Source organism: Chrysemys picta, chromosome 10, assembly GCF_011386835.1.
Source record: "Chrysemys picta bellii isolate R12L10 chromosome 10, ASM1138683v2, whole genome shotgun sequence".
NCBI lineage: Eukaryota > Metazoa > Chordata > Testudines > Emydidae > Chrysemys > Chrysemys picta.
The window spans coordinates 68,989,964-69,002,875 of NC_088800.1; the positions used below are offsets into that span (position 1 = coordinate 68,989,964).

Below are 12,912 nucleotides of genomic sequence, written 5' to 3' on the forward strand. Positions count from 1 at the left end.
TCCAGGTTGCTAGCTTTGGCAAACCAAACTTGCATCTTCCTTGGAGACAAGATCCTTGAAGCTAACAGCTTGTCCTATTGTCTTTCAAGTGTATTGCTGGGGAATCCTTATCTAGATCTATTGTGTTGCTTTTCTCTTTCTTCTTCCCAGACCCCCCCATTAAGTCAGATCAGTAGTCATACAGGCAATTCTAATAACCCACCATAGTTAGACAGTAACTTTACCTTACTGACCAAAGTCATTTAAAAATTACATATCAATATTCACATATTAATGCATAGGAATTCACAGCAACCATATTGGAAACATCCATATAACATTTTGTAAATATTCAAATACTGCCACTTTAAACTCATACTTCTAAATTCTAGTTTTTTCATTGCTTGTCTATACATACTCTCAGCCTGTTCTTAGTTAGAAAATTGGCTTTCTTGCATATTCGTTGGTAAACTGGGGTCATGTCGACGCTAATACTTGTGTCGGCAAAACGTTTGTCACTCGGGAGTGTGAAAAAACACCCGCTGAGCGACACAAGTTTTGCCAGCATGAGCGCTCTTGAGCATAGCTCTATGTCGGCGGGAGATGCTCTCCCTCCGACATAGCTACTGCTGCTCGTTGAGCTGTTTTTATTATGTCGACAGGAGAGCCCTCTCCCATTGGCATAATGCGGCTACATATCGATATAACTGTGCCGCTGTAACCTTGTAAGTGTAGACATGGCCTCCCTAAATGGCATAACTAAAGTTCTCCCTAACCATTGTTTAATTGCAGCTTAAATGGTATTAACATATAAACTTGAGTACAATAAAAGGATATTTCTGGCTCCTGGGAATCTGAAATCTGACTGTCCTAAGTGAAGTTTGTGGTTCAGTTGTCAGTAAATAACAAGAACTTGAGGGATGATATTAAAGAAAATATTATGCATTAATAAATTGTAACTGCATTATTTTCCGTGAAAGGTTGAAAGTCTGAATTGATTCTCAAGTATCAGGGGGTAGCCGTGTTAGTCTGTATCTACAAAAACAACAAGCAGTCTGGTGGCACCTTAAAGACTAACAGATTTATTTGGGCATAAGCTTTCGTGAGTTAAAACCTCACTTCTTCGGATGCATAGAGTGAAAGTTACAGATGCAGGCATTATATACTGACACATGGAGAGCAGGGAGTTACTTCACAAGTGGAGAACTAGTGTTGACAGGGCCAATTCAATCAGGGTGGATGTAGTCCACTCCCAATAATAGATGAGGAGGTGTCAATTCCAGGAGAGGAAAAGCTGCTTCTGTAGTGAGCCAGCCACTCCCAGTCCCTATTCAAGCCCAGATTAATGGTGTTGAATTTGCAAATGAATTTTAGTTCTGCTGTTTCTCTTTGAAGTCTGTTTCTGAAGTTTTTTTGTTCAATGATAGTGACTTTTAAATCTGTAATAGAATGACCAGGGAGATTGAAGTGTTCACTTACTGGCTTGTGTATGTTACCATTCCTGATGTCTGATTTGTGTCCATTCATTCTTTTGCGGAGGGACTGTCCGGTTTGGCCAATGTACATGGCAGAGGGGCATTGCTGGCACATGATGGCATATATGACATTAGTGGATGTGCAGGTGAATGAGCCCCTGATGGTGTGGTTGATGTGGTTGAGTCCTCTGATGCTGTTGCCAGAGTAGATATGGGGACAGAGTAGGCAACGAGGTTTGCTACAGGGATAGGTTCCTGGGTTGGTGTTTCTGTGGTGTGGTGTGTAGTTGCTGGTGAGTATTTGCTTCAGGTTGGGGGGTTGTCTGTAAGCGAGGACTGGCCTGCCTCCCAAGGTCTGTGAGAGTGAGGGATCATTTTCCAGGATAGGTTGTAGATCGTGGATAATGCGCTGGAGAGGTTTTAGCTGGGGGCTGTATGTGATGGCCAGTGGTGTTCTGTTATTGTCCTTGTTGGGCCTGTCCTGTAGTAGGTGATTTCTGGGTACCCGTCTTGCTCTGTCAATCTGTTTCCTCACTTCCCCAGGTGGGTATTGTAGTTTTACGAATGCTTGATAAAGATCTTGTAGGTGTTTGTCTCTGTCTGAGGGGTTGGAGCAAATTCGGTTGTATCTTAGGGCTTGGCTGTAGACAATGGATCGTGTGATGTGTCTTGGATGGAAGCTGGAGGCATGTAGGTACGTATAGCGGTCAGTAGGTTTCCGGTATAGGGTGGTGTTTATGTGACCATCACTTATTTGTACTGTAGTGTCCAGGAAGTGGATCTCTTGTGTGGACTGGTCCAGGCTGAGGTTGATGGTGGGGTGGAAATTGTTGAAGTCCAGGTGGAATTCTTCAAGGGCCTCCTTTCCGTGGGTCCATATGATGAAGATGTCATCAATGTAGCGCAAGTAGAGGAGGGGCACTAGGGGACGAGAGCTGAGGAAGCGTTGTTCTAAGTCAGCCATAAAAATGTTGGCATACTGTGGGGCCATGCGGGTACCCATAGCAGTGCCACTGACTTGAAGGTATAAGTTGTCCCCAAATCTGAAGTGGTTGTGGGTGAGGACAAAGTCACAAAGCTCAGCCACCAGGCTTGCTGTGGCCTCATCAGGGATACTGTTCCTGACAGCTTGTAGTCCATCCTCATGTGGAATATTGGTATAAAGTGCTTCTACATCCATGGTGGCCAGGATGGTGTTTTCAGGAAGAACATCAATGCATTGTAGTTTCCTCAGGAAGTCGGTGGTGTCTCGAAGATAGCTGGGAGTGCTGGTAGCAAAGGACTGTAAGCTATCTAAACTAATACCTGCCACTGGGGGCTATAACAATGGTACCCTCAACTCATCTAACAACATTGTCAATCTTTCCAACCACACACTTAGCCCAGCAGAAGAGTCTGTCCTATCTCGGGGACTCTCTTTCTGTCCCACCATCCCCACGAATATGATACAGTTCTGCGGTGATCTGGAAGCCTACTTTCGTCGTCTCCGACTCAAGGAATATTTTCAACGCATCACTGAACAGCGCACTGACCCACAGGAACCCTCCTACCAACACTACAAGAAGAAGAACTCTGCGTGGACTCCTCCTGACGGTCGAAATGACAGACTGGACCTCTACATAGAGTGTTTCCGCAGACGTGCACAGGCTGAAATTGTGGACAAACAACATCACTTGTCCCATAACCTCAGCCGTACAGAACGCAATGCCATCCACAGCCTCAGAAACAACTCTGACATTATCATCAAAGGGGCTGACAAAGGAGGTGCTGTAGTCATAATGAACAGGTCAGATTATGAACAGGAGGCTGCCAGGCAACTCTCCAAGACCACATTCTACAGGCCACTATCCTCTGATCCCACTGAGGAATACCAAAAGAAACTACACCATCTGCTCAAGAAACTCCCAGCTACAGTACGGGAACAAATCTACATGGACACACCCCCAGAACCCCGACCAGGGGTATTCTATCTGTTACCCAAGATCCATAAACCCGGAAACCCTGGACGCCCCATCATCTCAGGCATTGGCACTCTGACAGCAGGATTATCTGGCTATTTGGACTCTCTCCTCAGGCCCTATGCTACCAGCACTCCCAGCTATCTTCGAGACACCACCGACTTCCTGAGGAAACTACAGTGCATTGACGTTCTTCCTGAAAACACCATCCTGGCCACCATGGATGTAGAAGCACTTTATACCAATATTCCACATGAGGATGGACTACAAGCTGTCAGGAACAGTATCCCTGATGAGGCCACAGCAAGCCTGGTGGCTGAGCTTTGTGACTTTGTCCTCACCCACAACCACTTCAGATTTGGGGACAACTTATATCTTCAAGTCAGTGGCACTGCTATGGGTACCCGCATGGCCCCACAGTATGCCAACATTTTTATGGCTGACTTAGAACAACGCTTCCTCAGCTCTCGTCCCCTAGTGCCCCTCCTCTACTTGCGCTACATTGATGACATCTTCATCATATGGACCCACGGAAAGGAGGCCCTTGAAGAATTCCACCTGGACTTCAACAATTTCCACCCCACCATCAACCTCAGCCTGGACCAGTCCACACAAGAGATCCACTTCCTGGACACTACAGTACAAATAAGTGATGGTCACATAAACACCACCCTATACCGGAAACCTACTGACCGCTATACGTACCTACATGCCTCCAGCTTCCATCCAAGACACATCACACGATCCATTGTCTACAGCCAAGCCCTAAGATACAACCGAATTTGCTCCAACCCCTCAGACAGAGACAAACACCTACAAGATCTTTATCAAGCATTCGTAAAACTACAATACCCACCTGGGGAAGTGAGGAAACAGATTGACAGAGCAAGACGGGTACCCAGAAATCACCTACTACAGGACAGGCCCAACAAGGACAATAACAGAACACCACTGGCCATCACATACAGCCCCCAGCTAAAACCTCTCCAGCGCATTATCCACGATCTACAACCTATCCTGGAAAATGATCCCTCACTCTCACAGACCTTGGGAGGCAGGCCAGTCCTCGCTTACAGACAACCCCCCAACCTGAAGCAAATACTCACCAGCAACTACACACCACACCACAGAAACACCAACCCAGGAACCTATCCCTGTAGCAAACCTCGTTGCCTACTCTGTCCCCATATCTACTCTGGCAACAGCATCAGAGGACTCAACCACATCAGCCACACCATCAGGGGCTCATTCACCTGCACATCCACTAATGTCATATATGCCATCATGTGCCAGCAATGCCCCTCTGCCATGTACATTGGCCAAACCGGACAGTCCCTCCGCAAAAGAATGAATGGACACAAATCAGACATCAGGAATGGTAACATACACAAGCCAGTAAGTGAACACTTCAATCTCCCTGGTCATTCTATTACAGATTTAAAAGTCACTATCATTGAACAAAAAAACTTCAGAAACAGACTTCAAAGAGAAACAGCAGAACTAAAATTCATTTGCAAATTCAACACCATTAATCTGGGCTTGAATAGGGACTGGGAGTGGCTGGCTCACTACAGAAGCAGCTTTTCCTCTCCTGGAATTGACACCTCCTCATCTATTATTGGGAGTGGACTACATCCACCCTGATTGAATTGGCCCTGTCAACACTGGTTCTCCACTTGTGAAGTAACTCCCTGCTCTCCATGTGTCAGTATATAATGCCTGCATCTGTAACTTTCACTCTATGCATCCGAAGAAGTGAGGTTTTAACTCACGAAAGCTTATGCCCAAATAAATCTGTTAGTCTTTAAAGTGCCACCAGACTCCTTGTTGAATTGATTCTGTCAGGTTTTTAATTTTATCCAGGCAGCCTACATATTCCTTGAAAATGAAATAATAGAATCGCAAAGCTAAAATTAAAAAATGAACATGGAAAGACAGATAATGGTGTATTGAAAAGCTAGCCAGAGTCGCAAGGGTAATGGTGCTTATACAGGATTACTAGAGGGACTTAAAGAAGTCTGTGGAAGCAGAGAAAGAGCTGACAGGAAGGGGATGCAATGCATGACAGTTCTTTCTCTGCTTCCACAAGTCAGTGCTAGTTGGAAGAAGAATATAGAAATATACTTTTATATGTGGTTGTATCTCCACATTTGTAATTCTGAAAACGCCCTTGAAAATTGCTTTGAATACATTGGATAATCATCTTAATGTTAAACAGTTCAGATAACTTTTACCAACAAGAAGACAGCAGATCATGTTCTTTCCCTCTTAAAGACACTATTTAAGGACCCATGTTAACTAACATTAAGGAATTTTTTTGTTCTGTTGGTTAGTCACAACTTTAATCCTATTTAAATGTGGAAAGTAATTTCCTTATTAAGAAATACTGTTTTTTTGGAGAGTAGACCGTGTGTGTTACAGGCAGAGCTGGTAGTACTGGATAATAAGGTTACACAACACTTACCATTATGAAGCCGTGTGTTTGATTGCTTTGCCAAACTTAAAGTGTGTGTTGAAATTTTGCATGCTGGATGTCTGCCTCAGGCTGTGTTTTTTTTTTTTTTTTTTATTATTTTTTATTTTTTATTTTTTTTTATTTTAATTTTGTGTAGGTCCCAACATTTGCGTTCGGTTTGATCTGAGTACCTCTGAAGGCCTTGCAGGTTACAGCGTTCTCTGTAGGGCATGCCTCAATAGTAAAGATGAGAGCAGCTGCAGACTGTTTCATTTTGTGGAAAACTAGGAGCCTGAGAGGAGTACTGACAAGTTGCTGATGCGGGCTTTATTTCGGCAGTGTTTGCTTCTTTGTTAATAGAGGAATTCTGATTTAAATATCTTGGAATTTCTGCACTTTTAGGTAAACAAGTGTCCTCCTTAATTTGCATGCTAATAATCCTTCCAATCTTGCCAGCTATTTTTCTGTACATTCAAGTGTTGTTTTAGTGAAACAGGATCAGTTTTCAGTTCATGTTCCATCTTTGAAACCTCTCCAGATCATACCTGTTCTTTATCTTCCTGTTTAATCTTTGACTTTTTTGTTATTTAACTCATCTTTGTTCAACCACTCAGCATCTTAATTTTTACTTGTATCTAACTTAGCTTGCAGAACTCAGTGTTTTTCTCTCACTTCCCTTAAGACCAAATTCCCTTTTCATAAGGGCACTGTTTCTTCCTCGCTCTCTTGCTTCAGTCAGCATTTCAGAGCTTGCAATGAATAATATAAGAAGGCAAGACTATGTTTGCAACGGATAATTTTGCTATTCATTTTATATAATTCTACACTGGAGTAAAAGGGTTACAGTACATTAAGAACTTAAAACATGCTTGGAGTGTGAATTTAATCAAGTTTCAGCTCAGTATCATTTTTTTAAGGGTACTGTTAAACTGAAAATCACGTTTGTGATTTGAAATGGCTTTTTCTGTAGTGTCATTAATTTATGACTGCAGGGTTGTTGTTTTTTTGCGGGGGTTGATTAGGGGTTTGGAACGGGTCCCATATGAGGAGAGATTAAAGAGGCTAAGACTCTTCAGCTTGGAAAAGAGGAGACTGGGGGGGGGGGGGGGGAATATGATAGAGGTATATAAAATCACGAGTGATGTGGAGAAAGTGGATAAGGAAAAGTTATTTACTTATTCCCATAATACAAGAACTAGGGGTCACCAAATGAAATTAATAGGCAGCAGGTTTAAAACAAATAAAAGGAAGTTCTTCTTCACGCAGCACACAGTCAACTTGTGGAACTCCTTACCTGAGGAGGTTGTGAAGGCTAGGACTATAACAGAGTTTAAAAGAGAACTGGATAAATTCATGGTGGTTAAGTCCATTAATGGCTATTAGCCAGGACGGGTAAGGAATGGGGTCCCTAGCAATGGGGTCCCTAGCCTCTGTCTGACAGAGGATGGTGATGGATGGCAGGAGAGAGATCACTTGATCATTGCCTGTTAGGTCCACTCCCTCTGGGGCACGTAGCATTGCCACTGTCGGTAGACAGGATACTGTGCTAGATGAACCTTTGGTCTGAACCGGTACGGCCGTTCTTAAACTGCATTACATAAGAACATAAAAACTTAACTTTTACTTTGTAATGCAAAAACAGCAGCTCCTCTTTGCCTTTAGATGTTCAATACCAGCAGTATTATCAAAGCAGATCTAGAAGTTACTGTGCACTGTGTAGCTGCTGATCTAGCTCTGTGTGTATGGTAAGTGGAAGCTCACACAATTGAGACCGCCTCAGTACAGTGACACTTTTAAATAGCTACTATGTTTAATTGCCTCCAACATTGTCTCCAATTTTAGTTTAACACAGTTGAATTTTTCTATACATTTTTGTTATCTATCAAATATAATTTAAGTCAAACTATTTACATTTTAAATCGTCTTGCATTTGGTGTGTGTGTGTGTATTGGAAGGGAAGGGTAAAAATATTACCTCTGGCCTTCTCATGCCTGACTCACTTTAATATTGTTTGAAAAATTAAATGGTGGATAGGGTGACTGCTAACCTGAGTCTTTTTCCAATATATCTCCTTCTGCTTTTGCCAGGAACAATGCTGGAGTCTCAACTTATCCATCCCGAGAAGCTTTTCTGTTGGGCAGTAGAATCTGATAATTTGCCTGATTTCCTAGGTTGAATTTAGGGGAGGAAAAAGGGAACATGGCTCATTTTATGTAAGGACTACTTAGGTTATTCACAGCCAAAAGTATTGCCTCTTTTTTGATTAAAGACAGAAGTTATTTCTAAGTCTTGTTCATTTTGGTGAGAACTTTCTGGAAATACAATGTCTCTGAATATAGTGAGTCCTCCACCACAGTTTGTATTTTGAGAACTCAATCCTGAGGAAGCTCTCCTTCTATGAGAGCTTTGTGCTGAGTACATCAGAAGCATGAAGCCTGTTAAACAGTCATTGGGGCCACTGGATGATCAAAGCGCTAAAGAAGCGCTAAAGGAAGACAACGCCATTGTGAAGAAGCTGAGTGAATTCTTTGCATCCATCTTCATGGCAGAGGATGTGAGGGAGATTCCCACACTTGAGCCATTCTTATTAGGAGACAAATCTGAGGAACTGTCCCAGATTGAGGTGTCAATAGAGGAGGTTTTGGAACAAATTGATAAATTAAACAGTATTAAGTCACCAGGATCAGATAGTATTCACCCAAGCATTCTGAAAAAAATCAAATATGAAATTGCAGAACTACTAACTGGCATGTAACCTATTGCTTAAATCAGCTTCTGTACCAGATGACTGGAGGATAGCTAATGGGAAACCAAATTTTAAAAAGGACTCCAGAGGTGATCCTGACCATTACAGGCCAGTAAACCTAACTTCAGTACAGGCAAATTGGTTGAAACTATAGCAAAGAACAGAATGATCAGACACCTAGATGAACATGATATGTTGGGGAAGAGTCAAAACACGGCTTTTGTAAAGGGAAATTATGCCTCACTAATCTATTAGGGGGTCAACAAACATGTGGACAAGGGTGAGCCAGTCGATATAAAATACTTGGACTTCCAGAAAGCCTTTGACAAGGCCCCATACCAAAGGCTTATAAACAAAGTAAGCATTCATGGGATAAAAAGGAAGGTCCTCTCATGGATGATCAGTAACTGGTTAAAAGACAGGAAAAAGGATTGGAATAAATGATCAGTTTTCAGAATGGAGAGGTGAATAGTGGTCTCCCCCAGGTATCTGTGCTGGGACCATAGTGCTATTCAACATATTCATAAATGATCTGGAAAAAGGGGGTAAATAGTGAGGTGGCAAAGTCTGCAGATCATACAAAGTTAGTCAAGATAGATAACTTCATAGCAGACTGTGAAGAGATACAAAGGAACTCACAAAGTGCATCACTGGGCAACAAAATGGTCAGTACAATTCAAGGTTGATAAATGCCAAGTAATTCTTATGGTAAAACACAATCCCAATTGTATATACAAAATGATGGGGGTCTAAATAGCTATTACCACTCACGAAAGGGATCTGGGAGTCATTGTGGATAGTTGACCGGAAGTTTTCTGAGAATATACAGTGGCAGTCAAAAAAGCTAACAGTGTTAAGAACCATTAGGAAAGGGATAGATAATAAGGAAGAAAATATCATAATGCCATAAGAACGGCCATACTTGGTCACACCAAAGGTCCATCTAGCCCAGTATCCTGTCTTCTGACACTGGCCAATGCCAGGTGCCCCAGAGGGAAGTGATCCATCCACTGTCGTCCATTCCCAGCTTCTGGCAAACAGAGGTACTAGGGACACCATCCCTGTCCATCCTGGTTAATAGCCATTGATGGACATATCCTCCATGAACTTATCTAATTTTTTTTTTTAACTCTGTTATAGTCTTGGCCTTCACAACATCCTCTGGCAAGGATTCCACAGGTTGATTGTGCGTTGTGTGAAGAAATACTTCCTTTTGTTTGTTTTAAACCTGCTGCCTATTAATTTCATTTGGTGACCCCCTAGCTCTTGTGTTATGAGGAGTAAATAACACTTCCTTATTTAATTGCTCCACACCAGTCATGATTTTATAGATCTTTATTATATCACCCCTTCGTCATCTCTTTTCCAAGCTGAAAAGTCCCAGTTTTATTAATCTCTACACATATGGCAGCTGTTCCATACCCCAGTCATTTTTGTTGCTCTTTTCTGAACCTTTTCCAATTCCAATACATCTTTTTTGAGCGGGGGGTGATCACATCTGCACGTAGTATTCAAGATGTGCGCGTACCATGGATTTATATAAAGGGAATATGATATTTTCTGTCTTATTATCTATCCCTTTCTTAATGATTCCCAACAGTCTGTTCACTTTTTTTGACTGCCGCTGCACATAGAGTGGATGTTTTCAGAGAACTATCCACAATGACTCCAAGATCTTTCTTGAGTGGTAACAGCCAATTTAGACCCCATAATTTTATATGTATAGTTGGAATTATGTTTTCCAATGTGCATTACTTTGCATTTATCAACAATGAATTTAATTTGCCATTTTGTTGCCCAGTAACCCAGTTTTGCCACAATAAGATGTACGCACACATCTTAAATAACGTGTAAAGTTCTGGTTGCCCCATCACAAAAAAATATATATTCAAATTGGAAAAGGTACAGAAAAGGACAACAAAAATAATTAAGAGTATGGAATGGATTTCATATGAGGATAGACTAAAAAGGCCAGGACTGTTCATCTTGGAAAAGAGATGACTAAAGGGAGATATGATAGAAGTCTATAAACTTGACTGGTGTAAAGAAAGTGAATAAGGAATTATTATTTACACCTCACATAACATAAGAAACAGGGGTCACCCAGTGAAATTAATAGGCAGCAGGTTTGAAACAAGCAAAAGGAAGTCTTTCTTAATACAATAGACAACCTGTGGAACTCATTGCCAGGGGATGTTGTGAAGGCCAAAAGTATAACTGAGTTCAAAAAATATTTAGATATATTAGTAGAGGATAGGTCCATCAGTGGCTATTAGATAAGATGGTCAGGGTTGGAGCCCCATGCTCTGGTTGTCGCTGAGCCTCTGATTACCAGAAGCTGAGAGGGGATGACAGGGGATGGATGATGCAATAATTGCCCTGTTCTTTTCCTTCCTGCTGAAGCATCTGGCATTGGCCACTGTCAGAAAACCGGATACTGATCTAGATGGACCACTGGTCTGACCCAGTATGGCTTTTCTTATGAGTGGGGGCTCTAAGAGTGATTAGTTGAAGCTTGTAAAACTTCATAATAACTCTGTGAGGTAGGTGGGTATTCGCATTCTTCATGTAGGGACACTGGGTAAGAGAGGGAAGAATTTTCCTGATAAATATTGCCGTAAAGGAAAGGGAATGTCTTCTGTTTTTGTCTTATTTAATCAGATTTCATGGTGGATATAAATTGAAAATATTTATATTGTATTTTGTAATAATTAATATTTTAGTTAATTAGCTATGTTCAACACACGGGTTCCAAGATAAGTGAGCTGCTCTTGGTGCGTAGCAATAACCTTGTATTACTTATAGAAATAGATAACGTGTCTGCCATATCAGATAATAATATTTGTATAAGCAGCTATTGCACAGTGAAGCGTGTGGATGCACTCACGATAGTAGGCTGCCAATGTCAAACTTTCAGGCACAAAAACCCCTGTGGTTTAAAACAGCCGTAGCAAATGCTGAATTTAAAATAAATAACTAAATGTCCAAGCAAATGTTTGCACAGTTCGTGAAGTACATTTGGCTTTAGCCTTCTAGGAAAAATCAGTGTTTATTGTGGAATGGGCCACCCTAGTTCTGTGAGAGAACCTGCTTCAATATGGGAGGGGAAGAGGGATGGAGGGAGGAGGGACTGAGTGCACACCCCTAGCTGTTACCTACCCACCCTATATGGGTATATGGGAACCTGTATGGGGATTATCAAAGAATTAGAACCTGATGGGGAGACTTACTCAAAAGGGAGCACATCCTGAAAGAAATCTTTCCCAAACTTCCTCTTTTGGCCTTCAGACAACTCCCCAACCTCAAGTTAATAATCAGAAGCAAACTCCCCAGAGACCATTACACACCGATGCAAAATGGCACTAGACACTTCCATAACAGATGCAAAACCTGCAGCCATATCTCCTCTGCTATGATGATCAATACCACCCACAACAATCCTTTCAAGATCCATGGGTGCTACACATAACTATCACAACATGTGGTGTACCTCATCCAGTGCATCAAATGCTCCAACAACTATGTGGGTGAAACTAGACAATCACTACGCTCTCAAATGAACTCTCACAGAAAAATGACAAAAACGCCCTATTATCTGTGGGAACGTCTTTCATAAAACGATCAATCCATATTTTACCTCTCAGTCCTCGCCTTCAAAGGAAACCTGCACAACACCTTCAAAAGACGAGCCTGGGAGCTTAATTTAATAATTTTGCTAGATACCAAAAATTATGGGCTCAGTATAGATACTGGTTTTAGTCTCATTTCAACAATCTGTAACCCACCCATCAATCTGTAAATTCTTTGTCCTATGACTGCAGGGGTGTTAATTGCCCACTTCATTTTGAATGCAACATGTGTCAACTCCTCATGCCTAAAAATCTGTTCCACTTTGTGTTTAGCTGTGATACTGATTACCTTTCCCAGACCTGAAGAAATCATAGAAATGTAGGACTGGAAGGGACCCTGATAGGCACTGGACCAAATTACCTAGGGAAGTTACAGAATCTCCATCATTGGAGGTTTTTAAGAGCAGGTTAGACAAACACCTGTCAGGGATGGTCTAGACAATATTTAGTCCTGCCTCAGGGAATTGGACTAGATGACCTAACTGCCCTTATTATTATGAAGTTTTTCTTAATGTCTAACCTAAGTATCCCTCACTGCAATTTAAGCCCATTACTTATTGTCCTGTCCTCAGTAGTTTAAAGAGAACAATTTATCACCCTCCTCTTCATAACAATCTTTTACGTACTTGAAGATTTGTCATGTCCCCTTTCAGTCGTCTTTTCTCCAGAC

General features: G+C 41.8%; 2 protein-coding genes across 6 annotated transcripts in view; one reads left to right on the forward strand and one right to left on the reverse strand.

The window, feature by feature from the left end:
* Positions 1–12,912, reverse strand: part of LOC135973815 (uncharacterized) — a 1,510,190-nt gene that overhangs the window by 1,050,271 nt on the left and 447,007 nt on the right. The window lies entirely within an intron of this gene.
* The window catches only part of ABCC1 (ATP binding cassette subfamily C member 1 (ABCC1 blood group)), a 104,506-nt gene that overhangs the window by 6,353 nt on the left and 85,241 nt on the right, over positions 1–12,912 (forward strand). The window contains exon 1 of one of the 5 annotated variants that reach the window (XM_065558869.1): positions 6,065–6,269. The exons of 2 other annotated variants lie outside the window; for them this stretch is intronic. The gene's annotated coding sequence lies outside the window, so the exon portion shown is untranslated. Of the gene's footprint in view, positions 1–6,064; positions 6,270–12,912 lie in introns of those variants that run through there. 2 more of the 5 variants (XM_065558870.1, XM_065558871.1) reach the window with 2 other exon arrangements.